Source organism: Antechinus flavipes, chromosome 5, assembly GCF_016432865.1.
Source record: "Antechinus flavipes isolate AdamAnt ecotype Samford, QLD, Australia chromosome 5, AdamAnt_v2, whole genome shotgun sequence".
In the NCBI taxonomy this organism is placed as follows: Eukaryota; Metazoa; Chordata; class Mammalia; order Dasyuromorphia; family Dasyuridae; genus Antechinus; species Antechinus flavipes.
This window is the reverse complement of record NC_067402.1, coordinates 19,455,140-19,477,415: the sequence shown is the minus strand read 5'-3', so window position 1 is coordinate 19,477,415 and position 22,276 is coordinate 19,455,140. Positions and strand designations below refer to the sequence as shown.

Here is a 22,276-nt window from a genome sequence, read left to right as displayed (position 1 = left end):
CCCCTGTATTTATTTCCAGTATTCCCAGGCATGGCAACTTCCCACTGAAAGGGTTTAGGGAAGGTTTCATGGAAGACCTACTACCTAACAACTCCTGGAAGGTGGTTAACAGACAGACATGGGGGGAGCAAGACCCAGAGGGAAAGTTCATTCTAGGTATCTGGAATGGCAGAGCCAAGACTCGCCGTGGGAGTAGGTCCCAGGGAAGGGAAGTGTCGCCTTGGGACAGAGCCCCATGTCTTCCCTCCCAGAGTTCCTGCACCTCCAAATTCCAGAATCGAGGCTTCAAGAGCTAAGAGGAGGCTTCCGAAGCGCTGTTCTCAGCCTTTTCTCTCTAAAAGCTCCAAGTCCAAAAGTTCAGCTTTTAGTCTTGCAGAGAGAGAAGGGAGAGCTACTGAGTATCACCAATCTTTTGGGGAGGGGAGGAAACAATCATAAGAAATCCTCCTAGCAAAGAGCTAAAAACCAGAGGGAGGCAGTTAAAAACATGGACAGTGCTCTCTCCTACCAGCCAGTGTCCAGGGGGAAGGCCCAGCAATCCCAAATAAGAGTTTCCTTCTAGAGAAGCCCATGCTCTGTAGCACCATAAGGCTGGAGGCCTGTACGGACCTCCATGCAAATGTGGGACTCATCTACTCACCCACCGGAAAAGCAGACAAGCCTCAGCTCCCAAACCACTTATTGCCAAAGGCAGTCTAAGTCCGAGGACTGGGAGGAGACGTGGCCTATGGCGGAATCACCTATCTGGGCGGGAGCTCTAAAAATGGCCAGAACAGGCCAGCCCGGGTGCCCCTGAGCCAACTTTCTTCCCTTTTGGGGCAATGATGGTAAGAGTAGCCAGCATCAGTGAGAGGGGGCCAAGGGACGAAATGAAGACTATTAACATTAACTATCTTAAATCTATCCCGAAATTCCCCAGAGGCACTCTCCGAGTTAGACCAAAGGAACCCACCCAATACAACAAAAGTGGAAGGCCTGCCTAAAGCCAAGAAGCTCTAGCCAGGGTCAGGTGCTCCCTGAGGCCCCGGGGTCCAGGGCAGATGCTCAGAATTCTCTGTGCTTCTGGGCCTTGCAATGGAGGGACGCTCCTCCCCCACAGCAGAGAATCCTGGGTCCACCATGAATAAAAACCACTTCAATCAGAAAGGACTCAGGAATCCTGACCCACCAAAGAGGAGGCAACCACTGGGGCTGCTAAACCTTCCCTTGCCGCCGGCCTCTCCCTGCCACCGAACATTCAGGACGTCAGGCTCCTCCAGAAGCTGCTGTGAAGCAACCTCATGGCCCCCCAAGCCTCCTCCCCTGGCCCCCGCCCTCCACCTGCAGCCCTGCCCAGCACTTAGTGCTGGGCATTAAGTACTCCAACACTTTAATTGGACATAAAGGTAAAGATCTTTGGGATCGAGCCCACAAAAAAGTACTCAGAAACAGAATCCCAAGAAGTAATCCACACAAGAACAAGGGAAGCATGGGGAAAGGACACAAGCTCCTCTTGGGCTCCAGGACCAGAGTACTTAAGCTCTACTAAAGCCCCATCAGAACGGGCACGGCCATCCCAGCCAAACCGTCCCCTCCGTGTCCTCTTCCCTCCCCTCTCTGGCCGCAGCCCCTGGTCATCTTTCTGAAGCTGCTCTCCCCACGTGAGCAAAGGTGCCTGGGCCGGCCTCTCTGTCCTCCTGCCTGCTGTACCCCTTCTCACAGAGCTATGCCCACCCTATCTCCCCTCTCACTGGCGCGCGCCCTCCAGCTGCTCCCCACGCAGGGCGGATGTGTTGGTCTCTCTCTCCCCTGTCACAGACCATCGGGAATCTGATGACGTCCCTGGCACAGGCCCCCCACAGCTCCAGCTCCCGCTTCAGAGCTTCAGCTCTGCATCAACGGCCTATCAGACCCCCAAGACCCAGCGTCCCAGGCAGCTCCAATTCAAACTGTCCTCCCCACAAACCTTCCCTGTTTGAGTCCAGAGTAAGAGGAATTGGGAACTGTCCAACAAAAAAGATGGAAGGAGGGCCTTTTCCCACAGGCCCCTTGGGTCCAGCTCCATGACCTCCTTCAAAGGCCCTGACTCAGATGACGAAAATGTCTTTTCCCCAAAAACTCATTCTATCCCAAGAACGTGAGATCTGGAACCAGAAGGTCTAGGTTCCATTCCTAACGCTGGGTTACTGAAGCAAGCTGCTGAATCTCTCTGAGCCTATTTCCCCAAATATAAAACGAAGCCTTAAATTCTTAGGAGCTCACAAACACCAAGGCAGAGAAGGGATTCTTTATTTCAATGTTATAACAAATTTCTAAAACGGCACCTACTCTGGGATTTTATCATGACACAGAAGATTCCCTGGACTCTCCCCAGAAAGGCAAGCTCAGATTTTAAGTTGAAAGGAAGGAAATAAGCATTTATTAAGCACCGACTATGTGCCAGGCATTATGAGGAGCACTTCACAAATGTCATCTCATTTGACCATGACAATAACCTTGGAAGGTAAGCACCATTATCACCCCATTTTACAGAGGAGTAAATGGAAATAAATAGGGGGTGAAATTACTTCCACAAGGCCACATAACTACAAAGTATGTGGGGCCAAATTTAAATTCAAATCTTCCTGAATTCGGGCCTGATGCTCTACTGCCAGCTCCCCCGAGCCTGTGCAGGGCCACAAAGCCCAGCAGCCTCCTTATTCCAATGAGGGAAGGGAGGGCCTGGGAGGGAAAATTATTTGTCCAAGTCAGATCTGAACCCCAGTTCACTGAGAGACCCAGTTCTGGAGCAGGACCAGCCTTATCGCAAGCTAAGCTGCCCGATGATTATGCCCAGGCTGTGGGGACAGTCTGGCCTCCAGGTGATGCTTCTCTCTCCTGATGCTGCTCCCTGCGAGCCTCAGCTCGGTCGATGACAGATATGGGGCAGAGGGAGTTTTAAGAGTCACTGAGTTCTCAGGCCTCACACAAATTTTACTTGTTCTCTAACTAACCCACTTTAAGAAAATAAAGATGTGGTTTGGGTTTAAGAAGCAGCACATGTAAACTACCCTACTGTTTCTCCAATTCAATTCTGGGAGCAAGTTATCATTCAGATGCCGTTTTTGCACAAGAGAGGGATGGATGGTTGTCCATCTAAATTCTCAATTGGTTTCCCATCTAAATTCAGATCATAGTCGAGACGGGGGTGGGACAAAGGAAGCTTCTTGACAAGAGCATTCTGTCGTCCTGCCCAGGGGCTCAATCTGGCTCCCAGCCTGTATCTGAACTTCCATGAATTCAGAAGGATTTTTCACACTTTTAAGTACCGCAAAAGTTTATTTCAAAATGTACAAACCATTCCTTAGCTGACTTTGCTATCTTCTTCCTTGTGGCTTTTCCCTTACATCGTCATGGATCTACTTCAAAAAACTCCACGCTGTTGTGGGGCTGCCCGTGACCGATGCTTCACAAAGAAGCCAACACCTTTGGCAAGCAGGAGGCTAGCTGTTCTCACCTCTGTAATAACAAGCACGGGGCACTGAACCTCTGAACTGAAGCCTTTTCAATGAGGCTTGGGCCTGGTTGCAAGGAAGAGACTTCTCCCTGAAATAAAGACCTCTCTTCTCAACACCAGTATTCTTTCACCGTGATCCCATGATCTCTGGGGAAAATCAAAATGGAGGGGGATTCAAAGAACAAAAGAGAAATGCAAGGGACGCAGACAGGAGCACTTCTCAACAGAAAACCGACCACAAGGACCCAAGAGAGCGCCCCAGAAAAGGGAGACTGCTCCGCGATGTCAGGACACACACTGCTCTGGCAAGCCCAAGCCATGCCAGGGGAAGCCGGGGGAGGCAGCTCGGGCTGGGCCAAAGGAGGCAGTCGGGCTGCACCAACGAGGCCCTGGGGTCCCTCAAATCCTCTCCAGTTCACTTTCTTGTCCAACAACCAAGCTTGGAAAGACCAGGCAGTAAGAATACTTAAAAGATGAAGGAGCCACCAGGCTGAAGTGGGAGGGGAAGCCTCAATGGGAGAAATGCCATAAAGACATGGAGAAGAAGGCTGTGTGCACCAATGGAACTCATCAATGAGTGGGATCACTGAACCACAACTAGCCACACTTCCATGATCCTTAGAATCCACAGCCCCTCTTATACCCAGCTGGGGATCCAAGGAACAGTCCAGTATTTCTAACCCTCAGCTTTTATGTCTTCTATTGCAGAGAACCTTTTGGACCCTTAAGGCGCTTTTTGGAACAAATGAGCACCTTCTCTGATCCCTCTATCTATATTTAAGGATGAAAAATTAGTTGCTGTTTTGTCCATCCAAAGGGTCCAGAGAAATCTCCCAGTCAAAAGCCCAGAGCCCTCAGTCTGCTACTAATTTGAGCATGGTGGGGCCTTTGTCAAAGGCCTCTCTAGAATCCCAAGCCCCTCAAGCATCCCGCACTGTAACAGTCTAGAACCCATCAAAGAATGAGCTGAAAGGAGTTTGGGATGACGGGTGACCATCCACAGGCTGGGCACTTTCTGAATGCTCACCACTCACCTCATTATTCTAATAATAATATATTCTAGAACTCAGCCAGGGATTCAAATCTAGATTACAGGCCTATCCCCTGAGCAAGAGCCCATCGTATAAAATGAATGCAATCACAAAGAACTAAAATGGACCAGAAACGCAAGAAGGAAGTGAACGGTTCAATGGCCTTATTCTATGGAAGGGGAAACTGAGGCTTCCCGGGGTTGTGTACCCTGCCTCCGGTCACATCGGCTGCAGCTGACAGGTAGGGCTGTGACCTCGCCACTACCTAGGTAAGAACAGCCTGACTCCCGGGTCAGAGAGGTCTCCCTTCCCAAAGACCCATCTCCCTTAAGGAAAGCTGCCGACCCGGGAAGACAACAAACACTGGACCATTCCAAGCAATCCAGGCCACGGTCACTCTGCGGTCCCTGGGACTGCGTACCCGGGACGCTCCCGGCAACTTCCACTGCAGGGCTGCACTTGGGCTGCCACCGGTAACGTGGGCACGCTACCCAGAGCCCAGGGCTCGGCTGACTTGCCCAGGGTCGCATGGAGGCCCAACCTGAACCCAGATCTCGGGGCTCATTTCCCTGGTGCAGTTAAGAGACTAGCATCCACCCTAATGCCAGAAATCTCCGGACAGCCTCTACTACTCCAACTCAAAGCTCCTTTGGGCAGAACCAACCACCGTCTACCTAAACTCTGAGTGCCCATTGCAAACCGTAACTCCATTTTTACAGATAAGAAAAACTGCCGGTCCCCCAAGTGAGAAGGCTTGTGGGCCAGTGGGGTAAATGAATGGCAACAGCTGTTCCCATCTAGGTTCCCTCACTCCAGATCCTCCTGGACTCTTCCTATTTACTGGGGTAAGTAAATACTTGTAACAAGATAAATTTGTTAAGGACCTGAGGCCTAATTTTTTTTTTTCTTTTCAGAATGTCTTGGCTAAACATGCATCTTACTGGATGGCAACCAAAATACTGAGAAAATGCAGTCAGATGAAAAGTCTTTACATGCCCTCACCTGTGTCTAATTCCTAAAATACTAAGACATAAAATAATTCAAATAAGAATGCTTTTTTTTGGCTTTAGGCTGTTTAATGAGCTCTTAAGATTACAACAAGCTCTTACATGGAAGAAATCATGTCTTCCTTGTACCATCGAGTGCCTAGAGAATTGTGGGCATTCAATAACACTGCCAATAAATTACCCCCTTTTCTCAATGAGTTTCACTTTTGGTTCTTTGTTTGGGGGAAGAGCTAGGGAGAACACCTTCAATAAATCCTCTCAGAGGGGAAATATTTCTTCAAACTGGCTACAAGAAGGCCTTGCAATTTCTAAAGTCCATTTGGAAGCTTTTTAAGATTATGAAATTAAATTGGAAACACCAGGACCCCTCCGTCTCAGGTCTAGAAAAACAGGCATAAAATAATATAATGGTAGAACGATCTAACTTTCAATCCCAACATTAAACTCTCCTTGGCGACTCTTGCAATAGAATTCAGAAGGGGTTTGTTTGGATTACTTACTTGGAAAGAACAGAGGCTGACAACGATTTTCAGAAAAGTAAAGCAGAGCCCATCGAAGCGGAGCTTGTCGAAAAAATAAAGGGGATTTCAAAGTCAAAGGCCAAGAGTCTTTAGGCAAGAAATCCTGAAAGCTCCGGATGAAAAGGGTTTAGCCCTGAGCTCAGAGGCAGAAATCTGGGCTCCTAGCTGTGACCTTGGAAATCGTTTTCTCTCTGGTTTTCACATCTGTGAAATGGGAATGATCCTGCAACACCGTCCCCGAGTCTCTTCCCAGGCCATGGGAAAACTCACCCAGTTATGCTCCGGGAAATCTTTGGGCAAAAGGATTTATGATCTTAAAAAATTTATTCAACTCGTATCAAAGCTTAACAACCCAGTTCCACTTGAAATCATAGATTAAAAGGATTTTAGAATTCGCAAGGTATACTGAAGGGGGAAAGGAACTAGTTTCACTAATAGTCTGGAATCTAAGGATTTTTAAACAACTTGTTTCGTTTCACAATATTTGCCAAATTTACTTTTAAAAAGCCCTTCTAGTCTCCTCCTGTAACGTCACTGGGGCAAAACTGTTTTAACTGGTTAAATGTGAGCCCCAAAGCAGCCCTGCTCCCCCTTTCTCCCACCCAGGGGTGAGGGGCAGGGCAGGGCTCCGACCCAGCCCAGAAAGGAACAGCCCTGCAGCCCCTTATCCAAAAGGGAAGTCCGGCGGTGGGGCCCACGGCCCCTCCCTTGCTTCCTCGGCCCCTGCTGGCCTTTCCTGGCTATTGGGGGAAAGCCCCTAGGGCGACCGTTCTCTGGGGGAAGGGGCCCAGCAGGGAGGCTGGATGGGCCGGGGCGCAGCCAGCTGGCAGGCACAGCCCCCCAGGGCCCGCGGCAGCGCTGTCCCCCTGGGGGCCACTCGCACAAAACACCGCCGGGGAGGGGGGACGGAGGGAGGAGGGACGCAGGGATGGAGGGAGGAGGGATGCAGGGATGCAGGGATGGATACCGCAATTCCGCAGCACACTCAAGTCTGAACCTTGGCAGGGGGGCTGGGGGGGGGGGCTGGCAAGGGCACAGCAGCCCGGCCGTCCTCAGCCCTAGTCTAGCCTGGGGGGCCCAGGGCAGACGGGGCCCCCCAAGGCACAAGGACCGCAAGGCAGGTGACCCGGGCCAAGAAAGGGGGCCTTGTAAGAGTGAAGGGCCTGCAGGGGACGGGGACTTGTAGGTCACTTGGGCTAGGAAAGGGGGCCTAGAAGGAAGCTCCATGAGGAGGGGAGCAGGACCCCCACGGCAAGGGGTACGGGTCACGGGGGGGGGGTGCAGGGCACTGGGGCTTGGGGGTACAGGTCAGTCTGGGAGGAGGGAGAGGGAGGCAGGTGAGAGGGAGCAGTAGGGATGGAGGGGACAGGTCAGTCCTGGGCCACAGAGTGCAAATCACTGGCAGTTGGTGGGGGAGGTCAGTCCTGGGGGAAGGCTACAGGTCCTGGGGAGGGCGGTCAGGTCACTGGGAAGTTTAGGGGGGCAGGTCAGTCCCGAGGTGGGGGGAGCAGGTCCCTGGGAGGTAGGAGAGAGAAGTCAGTCCTGGGGTTAGGGGGCATGTCCCGAAGGGTGGGGTGCAGGGGACCGGAATGTTGGGGGGCCGGGGCGGCTGGGAGAAGTGGGGGGCAGGGCAGTGCTGGGGAGGGGGGGAGGGTCGCTGGAGGGTTTAAGGGGGACGGGTCAGTGCTGGGGAGGGGGTACAGGGGACTCGGGGGTCAGGGGACAGGTCAGTCCCGGGCGGGGGGCTCAGAGGGGCAGGGCAGTCTCGGGGAGGGAGCGCGGGGCGCTTCAGGGCTGGGGGGGCAGGTCAGCCCCGGGGCCGGGGGTTTCAGGCTCCCCCTCGCCCGTCCCTCCCCGCAGCGGCGCCAGGCCCCCCAGAGCGGGCCGCGCGCGGAGCTAGGATTCGGGTCTCGGGATTCGGGGTTCCGGGCCCGGGCCCGCTCGCTCCCCCCACCCCGGGCCGGGGCCAACTTCCTCGGCGCGGCCTCCGGACTGGGGGGTGGGCCCGGCCGAGGCCTCCCGCGGCCGCCCCGAGCCCCAGCCCCCCGCCTCTTACCTGTGCCGGCGCCCAGAGCGGCTCCAACGGCCCCGACGCCCCGACGCCCCGCGCCCCGCGCCCGACCCGAGCTGAGCACTGAGCAGGCAGCCGGACGGCCGCGGGAGGGGCCGCCCAGGGGAGGGGGCAGGGGAGGAGGGAGGAGGGCGGGAGGAGGGCGGGAGCGGGGGAGGGGGAGCGGGGGGCAGGGCCGGTTGGGGCCGCTGCGCCTGCGCGCAGCGCGCGCGTCACTGTGACGCCAGCACCGGGGCGGGGCCGGGAGCTGGCCTGAGGGGGGAGGGGGAGGGGAGCGAAAGAGGGAGAGAGGGGGAGGGGCGGGGCTGCCGGGGAGGGGGAGGGGCTTCCTGGCGAGGAGAGGGCGGGGCTGCTGGAGGGAAAGAGAGGGGGAGGGGAAGAGCGAGATCGAGAGAATGGGCGGGGAAGGGGAGAAGGAGGAGAAGGGAAAAGAAGGCAGAAAAAAGGGGGAAAGGAGAAAGGAAGAGTGGGCCAGCTATTGGGAGGAGAGGGAATGCTGGAAAGGAGAGGGGCGGGGCCGCCGCCCTGGGTGGGGGGCTAGCGGGTGGGGGGGAGGGGCTGGGCTGATCTCGCTCACCTGCAGCCCCCAAGGAGTGGGGAGGCGGGGCGGGGGGGGGGGTATGGGACCCCCGTCTCACTTAGTACGTGCGCCTCATTTTGGAGGAGCTGTATGGCCCTGGAGGAAAATCGGCCCCCGAGCCCCCTTCCCACCTTCGGCGGACCTGCTGCCCCTGGATCTTCCGTGTGGACGGAACCGTCCTATTTAGGAAGGGAATCGGGAGCCCTTCTCCTGGCCCTGAGCCCCAGAGCCCCAGAGCTGAGGGCCGGCAGCGGCTGAGTTTGTGTGCACCGCCCAAAGGGCAGCAGGGGCGGCAGCTGCACCTGCGACGGCTCCTGTGGAAAACACCGAAGTCAGGGGCGGCGGGACGGAGCGGGAGCTCGGGCAGCGCGGGGCCTGGAACAGCTGGTCCGGCTCGGAGCCGGCCTGGGCAACCAGGGCCACTGGGTGCTGGGGCACAGCGCGTGACGAGGGCCTGGCACGCGCCCCTCGCCGTCCCCAAGACTGCCCTAGCTGGCAGGACACTGAGGAAAGATTCCGCTGGAGGAGCCCATGGGGGGAGAGGTCAGACTAACGGCATCGGGTTCCCTCCCTGCCCCAAAGTCGGGGCGCCTCGTTACCCACTCAAGCTCCTAGTTAAAGCCAGGCAGCCTCGGTTCGGGTCCCTTTTATCCCCCCTTCCCGTGGGGGCTGCTTCTCCTAGAACTAGATTTGTGGGGGGGGGGGAGGGCTTTCATTGAGGGGGGCTGGGCCCGGGGGAGGGGAGGAGGGAGGGGTGGGCTGGCATTTGGGAGCTAACTCCCGGTTTTCAAGGCTCTGGAAGGATTCCCAACTAAAGCATCTCATGAGGCCGGACCCCCCAGGAGCAAATGCGGCTTACCCTGGGTCAGGGAGAGGCGTTCGCTGGGAGGCTGCCGGTCCCTTGGTGTCACCTGTGGTCAATGGCCACTACAAGGCCTTCAGCCCCGCTCCGGCGCCATAACCGCTGACAGACCTGACCAAGGAAAGGCGCTTTCTCCCTCCAGGGAGTCCCAGGTTTTCGGGACTGGTGCAAACAGGTTAAAGCTCCTACTGTGCGCTGGGCTGGAGGCTGGCTTCTACCAAGAAGGGCAGATTCTCCGGAAAGGAAGCAACCTGTAAACAGATAAGTAGATACCAGACATGCACAAAATTAAAAAGAGAGACAGAGAGAGAGAGACAGAGAAACACAGAGAAAGAGACAGAGACAGAGAGAGGAGAGAGAGACAGACAGACAGACAGAGACAGAGAGAGACACAGAGAAAGAGACAGAGAGAGAGAGAGAGAGAGACAGAGACAGAGAGACAGAGAGAGAGAGAGAGACAGAGAGACAGAGAGAGAGAGAGACAGAGACAGAGACAGAGAGAGAGAGACAGAAGAGACAGAGAGAGAGACAGAGACAGAGAAACACAGAGAAAGAGACAGAGACAGAGAGAGGAGAGAGAGACAGACAGACAGACAGAGACAGAGAGAGACACAGAGAAAGAGACAGAGACAGAGAGAGGAGAGAGAGTCAGACAGACAGAGACAGAGAGAGACACAGAGAAAGAGACAGAGAGAGACAGAGACAGAGAGACAGAAAGAGGAGAGAGACAGAGACAGAGAGACAGAGACAGAGAGAGACAGAGGAGAGAGACAGAGACAGAGACAGAGAGAGACACAGAGAAAGAGACAGAGACAGAGAGAGAGAGAGACAGAGACAGAGAGAGGAGAGAGACAGAGGAGAGACAGAGACAGAGACACAGAGAAAGAGACAGAGACAGAGAGAGACACAGAGAAAGAGAGACAGAGACAGAGAGACAGAAAGAGGAGAGAGACAGAGACAGAGACACAGAGAGAGAGAGAGACAGAGGGAGAGACAGAGAGAGTAGCTGAGACAGGCCCCTGGAGGAGGTGGGACCTGAGCAGAACTTGGAAGGGAGATAGGGCCTAAGAGGCTCAGATTGGGGAGCAGGGAACAAGACCCACCATGCAAAGTCACTAGAAGCAGGAGACAGAAGGGCTCCCATGGGAAACTCACAGGCCGTCCAGTTGGAACCCAGGGCTGACTTGGCATCAGTGTTTGCTCTTGGGGGGGAGAGGGGGAGGAGAGGAATAACTATTTACTTTGAGATAAAAAATAAAAAGCAACAAAAAAACCTTTAAAAATTGACTGTTCGTTCGGGGCCTACAGGATTGGGCGAGGAAGTGGTGTGGTCAGGAAGCCGCGAGGGACCCCGGAGGCAGGCGCTAGCTCTGTGGGGCCAGCCCGGGCTGCAGCACCAGAAGCCAGGAAATGTCAGAGACCTCGGGCCTGCCCCAGAGAGACGGCGAAAGCAACGGGAGCCTCAGAATTCTGATCCTGAGAATGAGGCTTTCACACTCCCTGCGGGGCTTTGTTTCCCTGAGCCTCAGTTTCCCTGCCTGTAAAGGGAGGGCTTTGGGTCTGGGGGCCTGAGGTCACATTTGAACTCGGGTACAAGTCAGTCTGGGAGGAGGGAGAGGGAGGCCGGCTGCCACCTAAGGTCAGAAGACACATAAGTCTGCAGGCCTCTCACAGCCGGCTTGGGCGGGGCAGGGGGGAGGAGGACTTTAGAGGCTGACTGGGGGTCCCTTTGGATCCGGGGTCACAAGCCATGGCTTTCCGCCGTGACCTGGGCGGTGCCTTAGGGCGCCGGGGGTTAGAGACACTCGTTAGGCTGCGCTGCAGCACTGACTCCCGCCACCCCTGACCCAGGCCCTATCCCGGTACCGCTCCTGCTGTGGGGAAATCCAAAGGCCGGGGCTTCCACTGAGAGTTCCCAGCTTTGCTCTGAGAGGCCGTCAGCTGTCCCGGGCAGGACAGTTAAAAAAGACCACATCCCCCTCTGCCCCCCTCCCCCCCCCGCCCCCCCCCCCCCCAGCCACACTGCAGGGAACCAACCCTCGGATTAACTGGGAGGGGCAGGAAACAATGGTCCTGATAATCTCCCGGGGGATCCCTGTCCTGCTCTCCCCCACTTTCTGGGGGCCAGGCTGATGTCCTTGAGGAGAAAGACAACTTCAAAGGAAGGAAACCTGGGCCAAGGTACTCAGTTATCCAAGGAAAGACAAGAAAGCTCCGAAATGGAGCCATTTCCACAGTGAAATGAAAGGTCTTAATAAAGTAAAGTAAAGGACCAAGGGGCCAAGGCTTTGGGAAAGCACAGAGAACCAGCTTAAGCTAAAAAACCATTTCTACAGACTATCTTTCCTAAGGAGAGGGGAAAGAGAAGGTGCTCATGGGACAGCTCATTTACCCATCTCTAATATTTATTCATGTAAAAGGCCATTGGCTAGAATGGGCCCCATTTACCGTAAATGTGGTGTCGCCATCAGCCCCTAGGTAATACTTAAAAACAGTTGGTAACAAAATGTATATATTGTTATTCAAGTTTGATTCAAACTAACATTAATTAATGAAGATCTCCTCCCTTCAGACTGGAGGTGAGGGAAAGGAGGAGAGAGGGAGAGCGTTCTCCAGGACCAAAATCCGTGCCTTTTATGGAACCTTGAGAAACTTTCCTTAGCGATACATCACTAAACAAAGTGACAAGATGAAACACGAAGACCCGTTTATTGAAAAGACATCAGGAGATCTTAAAATGCAATCAAAACCCAAAATGCAACCAGGTCTGTGGGACAATTGGATTTGGAATATGGGGAACCTGAGTTCAAATCCTACCCCAGACCCTGATGGCATAAGAGATGACTCATATAGCACTGAATAAGCTGCACAAGCCAATTTTCTGTGTGTCTCAGTTCTCACAAAATGGAGATGATAATAGCTCCCGTTTTCCAGCATTGTTGGGAGGATCAAATTCGATAAATATATGTAAAGTGCATTGGGTAGCTATTATGGCTGTAACATGCTTCGAGGAAATGGCGCTCGGAAACCAGATGGGAAATCGTCTTGAGTAGCACCTGGCAATATTCTCTTAAGGGGATTAATCAATAAGAATCATGCTTCAGTTCACCCATAGAGATGTATGCTTTTTCAAAGTTCCTGTCTCATCTCAATAGGATAAAAGCAATGCTTCAAAGAAGCCATGACAATTGGAGCTATAAAATGGTTTTTTTGGGAGAATACACCTTTAACCAGCTCTTCGATGAGTGCCTGGCACACAGTAGGTGCTCAATAAGTGCTGATTGACTTGACCAAATCCAACTTCACATTTAGAGACTAATGAGTACCTATAACTCTTTAGCTAAAAAATTCTGTAGTGCCTACTTGAGTGCTCTGAATTTCCTTGATTTCAGTTCGATTACTAAGCCACTACTTTATGCCAGGTCATTTTCTTTCCTCCCATGTAGGAATCATAAATATAGAGCCCTGCTCCCAGTGCCCTTCCAAAATCTAGGACAGAAGCTTTTCACAGAGGGCACATAACCGTGTTTGCTTACTATTTTGGTCACCATATTTCTCTGTGGTCTTTTTCGTTAATACCATTAGATATTTTTGTTTATACATTCAAAAACATAATTTTGAGAAGGGGTCCATGGGCTTCAGAAGACTGGGCGAAAGGGTCCTGGACATCGGAAAACCCAACATCGGGAGTGAACAAATGACAGACAGCTCTGACAGCTGGCAGTGGAGGAGAGCTGTCTGAGGAAGAAAAACCCAGCTCTTGAGAGACAATTGTTCCATGCCTCTTCCAGCAGAGAATGGGAATTTCTTTTCCCTTCCCCCGCTTTCTTCTCCACCCCCTCGCTGGCCATGGCCACTTGTAGCTCCCCACTGCAGCGGGCCAAGTGGCCGAGATTAGAAATATCTCCAAAAAGGACAAGTTCTAGGAGGGGGAGGGCCAGACTGGACCATGGAGAACTGAGCTATGCAGAGGAAAGGAAGGAGGCCAGTCGAGTGGCTTGTCCAGCAGGGACCTTGGGCACCAGGAGAGCAAGAGGAGGAAACCACAGGGAAGAGAGAGAGAAGCTCAGAGCTTGGAAGAAGGGAAAGAGAAGGCAGATACAAAGAGGCATTTATACAGCACCTACTGTGTGCCAGGTACCCGGCTGAGCCCTGATTCTCACAATATCCCTATGAGGAGGGCGCTGCTGTAAACCCTGTTTTATAACTGAGAGAACAGAGATGAATGGCACTTAAACGTTGCAAATCCTTTTATGATTTCACTGCATCATAGGATAATAGGGGTAGATCTGGGGTGGAGGTGGATGTCCTCAGAGGTCTAAGCTGGTCCAACCTCCTCATTTTATAGGTGGAAAAACCAAGGAATAGGCAAGTCAAGTGACTTCAAGGCCATACAGGTATTAAGAATTAAAGGTAAGGAGGCAACCAGGTGGCGCAGTGGATGGAGCAGCAGCCCTGAAGTCAGGAGGCCCTGAGTTCAAATCTGGTCTCAAACCTTAACACTTCCTAGCTGTGTGACCCTAGGCAAGTCACTTAACTCCAATTGCCTCAGGGGGAAAAAAAAGAATTAAAGGTAGGATTTGAATCCAGGTCCTCTGACTCATGTATGTCATTCTCTCCAGCACCATTAATATGGTGCGAACCTCGCATATCCAAGCCTATTTATCATGCATGATTCTCGGTCGTATTCTCATATAAATCTGCTATGATGGATCGCCCCACCGTGCTATGGCATTTCTCTGTGCTTCTGAAATTCCACAGGTGCCTGTGCAGCACTCAAGCGTCCATCTCTCCTCTGTCTCTTTCTATCTTTCTGATCACAAATCTCCTCAGTGTGCTCGCTTGTAAGTCATCCCTGGGAAAATACTAGACAATACTTGTACGACCACATCTCCAGCTCCTTTTGGGCATCCTTAAGCAATTCTTCAGAAGCCTGGTATTCTAACATCTTTGGGAAAAACTATTTATATTAAAAATAGGTCCTTTGTGCCGGGAGACATGTTGGAACCACAGAAAACACCCACTGTTCTCTTCCTCCTATGCAATTCTGTCCATCTGAGGTGCCGTATCCGCTGGGCTACAGACCAATGGACCTGCATGCTCTGATCTGGACGGGAGTCCCTTTTTTTGGTCATTTAGTTTTTACTGTAAAGATTGAAGACTTGGGTTCAGATGCCATTTGGGACTGCCCCTTTGACCTTAAGCAAATCAATTTATCTTTTCTCCTCTGTAAAATGAGGGGATTGGACTAGGTCATCTAGATAATCCCTGGCTCTAGACCTAGGAGGCTTTGATCCTATGAGCCTCAAGTAAGCCAAACACATTTGAATCATAATGAATATCCTGGTGGAGATTCATTTCTTGAGAGTTGATCCAATCTGTCCATTATTGACTGTAAGTAAGATTATGAATGGAATTTAGACTTTGTGAAGGATATTTGCCATGACAGTGACGAATACCTTGGGAGAGTCTGTTTCCCAGCTTCATACTTCCTTTAATGGCCATTGAACAGAAGACAATCGCCATCGTTTCCTTTATCAAGGAATCTTGTAGGAAATTTTAGAAATATGAAAGAAATTCCTTGTTGGAAGCGAGCCTTCAAAGCGGAATTTTTCTTCCACTGATTCAAATGTTTTTAATAAAAAGAATAAATGTTTTTTGGATTTCATTTGGACCCAGACGTGTAGAGGTGACAAATGGATCAGAGTAGGTACATGAATAGTGATTGAGGTTGGAATCTGGAAATTTTCATTAAAATTCTGGAAGCTGAGGGTCTTTTGAGCAACACAGGACTTTATGAATACTTCCGATATCTGTAATATCATCAGGGTGGGCGCTCCTTTCACTGATGAACAACCAGGTGCTGAAAATTCTGCCCCCTGTGGGCAACCTGGTGATGAACCTGTCTCACCTGGCTAGGCTGGCTCTCGGATATAACCCATCCTCAACGTCTCCTTTGCTCTGAAGAATCTGCCAGAGCCTCCTGACATCCCTCCAAGAAACCAAGGTTACCTCTATACTATGATAGGAAATAAGACTTTTATCCACACAAAGAACTGATGAATAGAAATATGTTTAGGATAATTTCACACATATATATCTATCTGTATTTAACCATCTGGGGGAAGTGGAGTAAGAAAAAAAGAAAAAAGAAAAAATTAATTTACATGATAACTATTATTTCTTTAAAAGAAATAGCAAGTTGTACATAATAGATTTGCAATTTCATGTGCAATGATCTTTTTTATTATGCTGTTGTGGAAAGGCTTGCTTTATTCCACAGATTAAAAATGAAATAAATAAAAATTTTAAAAGACTTTTACAAAGGATTCACACAAATAAAAAATATAAATATCAAGGGGGGAAGAAGAACCATATAATTCTATATACCAAGCTCTTCTTAAAAAATGCCAATTGGGCATCTGTGGTCCTAGTTGCCAGAGCATATTACTTCCTAAAGATTATCCTGGGCAAAGTATATAGATCTAAGCAGCTTGCCACTTGAGTGACAGGATCCAACCTTTTAGATTCTGGATGGAATTAAGAAGCTATCTAGTTCTTCCAACTAGTCTGAAGGAAATGAAATCTAGAATCTTTAGCTCCCAGAATCCAGGTGCTCATGTCAGAATCTTCTTTTTTTTTTTTTTAAACAAAATATAATTAAAATGTATAATAGAAAATTAAAATATAATGGAGAAATATATTCTGATAATATATAAAACATATAAATAATAAACATAAAATTTTAATTAACCTAAAATATATTATAAGTAACTAAATCGAAAAACGCATGGTGTGGTAGGCATTAAGTATTATGGAAATTCAGATGTTGGAGGAATGAGGCTCCACTCCTCCTTTCTGCTGGACAATTCTCTCTTCCATACTGCCAGAGGACCAAATAATCCGGGTGCTGAACTGGCCTGCCGTTTCACACAAAACCCAAGATCCGGTTTCTTCAGCCAATCCAAATACTCCCCCGATGTATCCAGTGGCTTTCAATGACCTTTCACATCTAGTAGTTCCACGGGTTGGTCCATTGCTCAATAGAGATGACTAGTTCTCTTTACCTCTAGGTCATACCTCCACCTGACCCAGGTAGTTACATTAAAATGGGATGGACCCTCGACCTTCCCACCCTTAAATAGTTTATAGTCTAAACCAAGAGGTCCTGAGAACTAAGTGCAGGTAGGTATTAATTAGTGCAAATAATGAATCTCTTCCTGAAGTGGTCCCATGTATTCCGATTTGTGCTACTCAAAGTTATAATTATGTAAAATGTGGTGATTAGTTCCAGTCCAATGGAAATATGTGGTGCGAATTCAAGAGATCCATTACTCACGCTAATTAAAGCCCAGTTGTAGAACATAGCCCCCATCCACTAAAGGCAAGGGAATAGCACAGATTTGGTGCTGAAGAGGTAAGTCTTTGAGTCTGATCTTGGAAGAGAAAGGGACCTTAAATGGGGGAGAGAGAGAGAATTTCTTGAGTATGATTGGGGTGAGCAATATTTTGACATAGGGCAATTGGGGGAGGGCACACAGTCTGGGGAAAGCGTGAGTCTGTGGAAGAGCAAGATTTCTGTGCTGCTGAAAACTGACCTCCTCTGGGGAGGAAGGTGATCACGGCATGGGGGAGCTCTAGATAGAGGCGGTGAGGGGAACGCTAGTTTCTGTGGGTAGAAAATATGGTCAGCAAGGAGGTGAGAGTGAAGGGGCGGGGGAGGAGAGGTATAATGGTGTTGTCAGAGGCAGGGGAAACAGGAGGACATGTCCACAGGAAGATAGTGTCAACCCCTCCCCTCCCCCGCCATGGTGACTGTTCTGGGGAGGACCAGAGATTCTGAGACAAGATTCAGACCCACAGAAGGAGAATTAGTTTATGGAGCTTGTGGGAGAAAAGTTGGAAAGGGAGATGAGGATCTCATTATAGGCCTTGAACGCCAAGTTAAGCCGTCAGAACTCTCCCGAGGGCAGCAAAGAGATCTAGAGATTTTGGATGAGGAAGGAGAGGAGAGCAGGTGGAGATGATGTGCCCTGTAAAGGGTGGGTAACTGTGGGGGGTCCTCCAGGACACACGGACCAGGGAAATGTCTGCAGGACACACGGACCAGGGAAATATCTGGTTTGCAACTGGTCAGTGGACCCTTTCCCAAGGCTGTTATTTTTCAAGTGACAATTATCCAGTAATCTGGCCTCTGCCCCCAGCAGAAACATTTTCATATTTAGAATTCTCTTTGAAACTCAGAATCTTACAAAAATGAATGTTACAAGCTACCTTCCATGTAATTGGAAAAGTAAAATATTGTTGAAGAAAAAAAAAGGCATTTTTTAATGTTCTTTGCACCAAAACTCAGTTGCTCGTCTGCACTCACAAAGTGGGCTGCCTAAAGTAGTGTCAGACTACCGAGCCATGGGTGGTCCAAGAACTCCACTCGCCCCCCCAGGAACAATAGAAAGATGCATGTTGGTCCCCACCCCACAGGCAAGAAGGGGAGCCTCTGGCCTCCATCCCCTTGGCCTCTGTTGGGTCTCTACCTCAGAGCCTTTCCATGGTTTCCCCTTCTCCATCCCACCCCCACCGCAGTCACAAAATGAAGTCTGGCTCCGTCTCTCCTTTGCTCCCGAATTTTCAGTGGCTCCCTAGAGCCCCAAGGAGAAACGGTAACATCTTCCCTGAGGGCCTGGCCTGCCTAGAGTGACTCTGGCCATTCCAGTCCACGAGCCCCTAGCCAGATACCATTTCACAAGGGGCTGGCCTGACCTGCAACTTTACCCCCTTTCCTTTCTAGGTTTTACATCTCCCGCCTCCCTGCGTTTGCACAGTCTGGTTCCCATTCCTGAAACTCAGTCTCTTTCCATCTCAACCTCTTAGACCCTTCAAGGTTCAACTTCAGGTCCCACCGCCTACGGACCAGCGACTTAGAACGGGGAGGCCCTGAGTAAAAGCAACTCAGACACTGGCTGTATGAGCCTGGGTAAGCCCTTCTCCTGTGTCTGACTCGGTTTCCTCATCTGTAAAATGGGGATAATAATAGCCTCTACCTCCCAGGGCTGTGGTGAGGATCAAATGAGATATTAGTAAAGGATATAACACATGGCGGAATGCACTTGTTAAAGGTTATAATTTTATTATAAGTGCTTCCTTTTTAGTCAAATTGTCTTGTATTTGCTTATAGTATCCCTTATTTAAATGTGTAAACTCCCTTTAAAATACGTGCATATTTATATGTGTACACTTCCATATGCATTTACATGTAGATATGTATATACACATATGCATTGTGTGGGTCACTACATGGGCGTATATGTATTTCTGTGTGTATGAATGCGTTGGGTATTTGATATATATGTATGTGATGTGTACATATATGTGTGTATGTATTTTGTGTGTGTATATATATGCATGTATATGTGTATATATGTATCTGTTTATGTGTATCCATGGGTATGGGTGTTTATATTGCATATCTCTGTGCATATGTGCGTATGTATATGATATGTGGGTATGTGTATGTATATATCGTATATACACATTGACTATGTGCACTTATATGTGTATACATGGGTATGTGTATATTTCTATGTGTGTTTGTAGATGTATGTATATGCGTGATACGTATGTGTGTGATATATGTATGTATATGTGCGAGATGTACGTGTGTGGCGTGTATATGTGGGGGGGGATACACAAACACCCCCACACACAGAATAGACACGGATGTGGGTTGGGGAAGCATCAGCTGCGGCTGCGCTTAGGCTACTTAAGGAGCAGATAGCAGAGTTAAGAGGTGTTGATGTGTTAAAGGAGGCAAAAATGTGTTATCCTTTTTTACAAGTGGGAAAAGTTTCCCTCACTCAGCTGGAAGGGAGTTTGGCAGGAGCTGGCCCAGGGCCGGTCAATGGCCTTTCAAAAGCTCAGCTGGCTCCTGCCAAGCCGGGGAGAAGCTTTGTGGGGAGGAGGGAGAGGCAGCTGGGAGGAAGGGGAGTTTCTTGTCTCCCCTTATCGGCCGCGGGGCCTTACGGCTTCTCACCGAGGGAGAGACTCTGGCGACAGCGCTGAGCGAAGAGGGCCCGGACCCAGATGGGAGCAGAAGGGAGCCCCGGTGCTCTCCGGGAGAAGGGAAGAGAGTTAACGGAGAGGGCAAGGGAGACTTTGTCCGGGAACTGAGTTGTAGAGGGGAGCAGATGGGCCACTGCACAGAGCAATGTCATTAAGGAGATTAGGAGAGACTTCATAGGAAGAACTTAATACGTGTTATTTCGTTTTCTAAAAAAGTTAAGTGATACTTGTGCTGCCCACCTCCTAGAGTTACGATCATACATACATATATATATATACACACACACATAATATATGCATATCATGATCATATGACAATACGTGAAGTGTATTGATAAGCAACGGCGTCAGACTCAAAGAGAAACAGATTCCTGTGGGCCGCAATCTACTTAGAAAATCACAAACGAACAATATTGCATTTTTGTTTATTGTGTTAAATATTTCTCAGGAACACTTTAATCTGATTGGGAGCCCACTTGCTGGTCTCGTGTTTGCTCCCTCTGCCTTAAAACAATCCGTACATATGCTTAATGGTTATTGGATCGTTGGTGCAAGCACCTTAAGGAGATAAATGGTTTAAAGAATCTTGTCTTTATAGTCCTAGAATTCAGTGCAGTGCCCTGAACGCATTAGTTCTTTTGTATGAAACTCCCTCAATCTATTTTTCTTTGTATGCTTTAAAATCACCGAATATTTAAACAGAAAACATTAGGTGAATACATAGTTATGCTATGGACCATTTCATACTGATGTTGAGAATAGTTCAATTGAAAACCATTTATTAAGCACCTACTTGTCTTAGACACTCTATTAGGCACAAGACAAAAGCCACACAGTCCCTGCCTCCCTCTGACTTAGCTTCCAAGTTTACATTCTAACTAGGGAGACTACATGCGTGGAAGTGGATCTATACAAAGTAAATACAAAAAGATATAAAGTAATCATGGAGGGGGAAACCACAGCCTCCAGGGGCCGGGGGAAGCCCCTTGCAGAAGAAGTATTTCAAGTAAATTCTAAAGAAAAAGGAAAGTTCCAGAGGGAGGAAATAAGGATAAAGAAAGCTTCCGTATCCGGTGACAATCATTACAAATGCATGGGGATGGGACATGGAAAATCATGCCTAAGAACAGCAAGAAAACCAGTTTGATTAGACTATAAGGTACGTGAAGGAAAGTAACATGTCGGGAAAGGTAGAGAGGTTCAAAGTTGGAAAGAGCTTTAAAGACCAGAGGATTTATCTTAGATCCTGGAGGTTCTGAGAAGCCACTGGAGATCAGAGACTAAGGGCCGAGGTGGTCAGACCCACGATGGGAGGGAACCACTTTGTTGGCGATGGATTGGATTGGGGAGAGACTAGAGTCAGACACCAATTAGGAAGCGAAATCGGTTCCCGGATTGCAATAGTTCTGGATCCAAATGACAAGAGTCTGAGTTAGGATGGGAGTTGTAGGAGTGGAGAAAAGGGCAGATGCGAATGACATCATAGAGGGAGGGAAAAGCTCTGGCTGAAGATTGGCTAGGTAGGGCGAAGGAGGGATGCTGAATCTACACAGAACGGCTTGAAGGACAATGGTTCGCTCAGCAGAAGAAAGGAAGCTCAGAAGAGAGGGAGGTTTGGGTGGAAAGATGAGAAGTCTAGATAGTGAATTTGAGAAGCAACAGAAACATGCAAAGGGCTGTTGGCAGTGCAGGGCTAGAGCTCAGAAGAGAGACCAGAGCGGATCTGGGAGAAGACGGGACGGAGGTTTGGGATGGACGTGGATTCTCCCGGCTTTCGATTCTCTCTGTTCTCATGATCAAATGAGAATAAGTGCTTTGAAGTGCTTAGCACAGTGTCTGGCATGTGGTAGGCCCTTTATGAATGTTAATTCCCTTCTCTCTAAAGTAGCTACCTTTTCAATTTTCATTTACATATTCTCAAAATAAATGATGAACTTCAGATTACCTTATCACTATAGCTATTATTGTTATTGAATAATAACATTATTTTAAATTTATCACTAAATTTACTTGATATTGTTATTAAATAACATAATTAATGACAATTACTATAGGGATGAGGTCATTTTATGGAGATGCTTAGTCCACCATTTCTTTTCACATATATTTTGGCCTGAATTGCTCAATAGTTATCTTAATTCTTCATTTCACTCTGCATGAATAAACAGAGTTTGGGGATCATTCCAGAATTTCTTAAAAGGAGCAATCCTAAATATAGCATAAAATACATAACACCTTCTTTCTAAAATTTGAATGCATATAATTACTGAGAGATAACAGTCTCAGTCTTTAGCACCCAATGTTTCACACCATGACACCTGACTTTTCCTATCCACCTAATAAGAAGTCACATTTCTACAGCTCTCTTAGGTTTAGAAAATGCTTTACTCCCAGGGAGATAGTGCAAATATTATCCTCTTCATTATAGAATGGAGTAAACTGAGACTCAGCTTGCCCATGTCCTTAGGCCTAGGAAGTGTCAGAGGCAAGCCTCCTGAATCCATATTGTGTGTAGTTTTGAATTCTCTCCTTTATCTCCTCCCTTTCCCAACTCCCCATTACAAATATATATAGTCATGAAAAAAATTTTCCACATTGGCCATGTCCACAAAAAGAAAGAAAGAGAAGAAAATATGCTCTTTTTGAGTCTGCTTTTTGAGTCCATCACTC

General features: G+C 49.3%; 1 protein-coding gene across 1 annotated transcript in view; it reads right to left on the bottom strand.

Moving 5' to 3' along the window:
* The window catches only part of SNRK (SNF related kinase), a 44,098-nt gene extending 35,885 nt beyond the window's left edge, over nucleotides 1–8,213 (bottom strand). Inside the window, exon 1 of the mRNA XM_052000291.1 lies at nucleotides 8,091–8,213. The gene's annotated coding sequence lies outside the window, so the exon portion shown is untranslated. The remainder of the gene's footprint in view (nucleotides 1–8,090) is intronic.
* Between the last annotated feature and the right edge of the window lie 14,063 nt (nucleotides 8,214–22,276).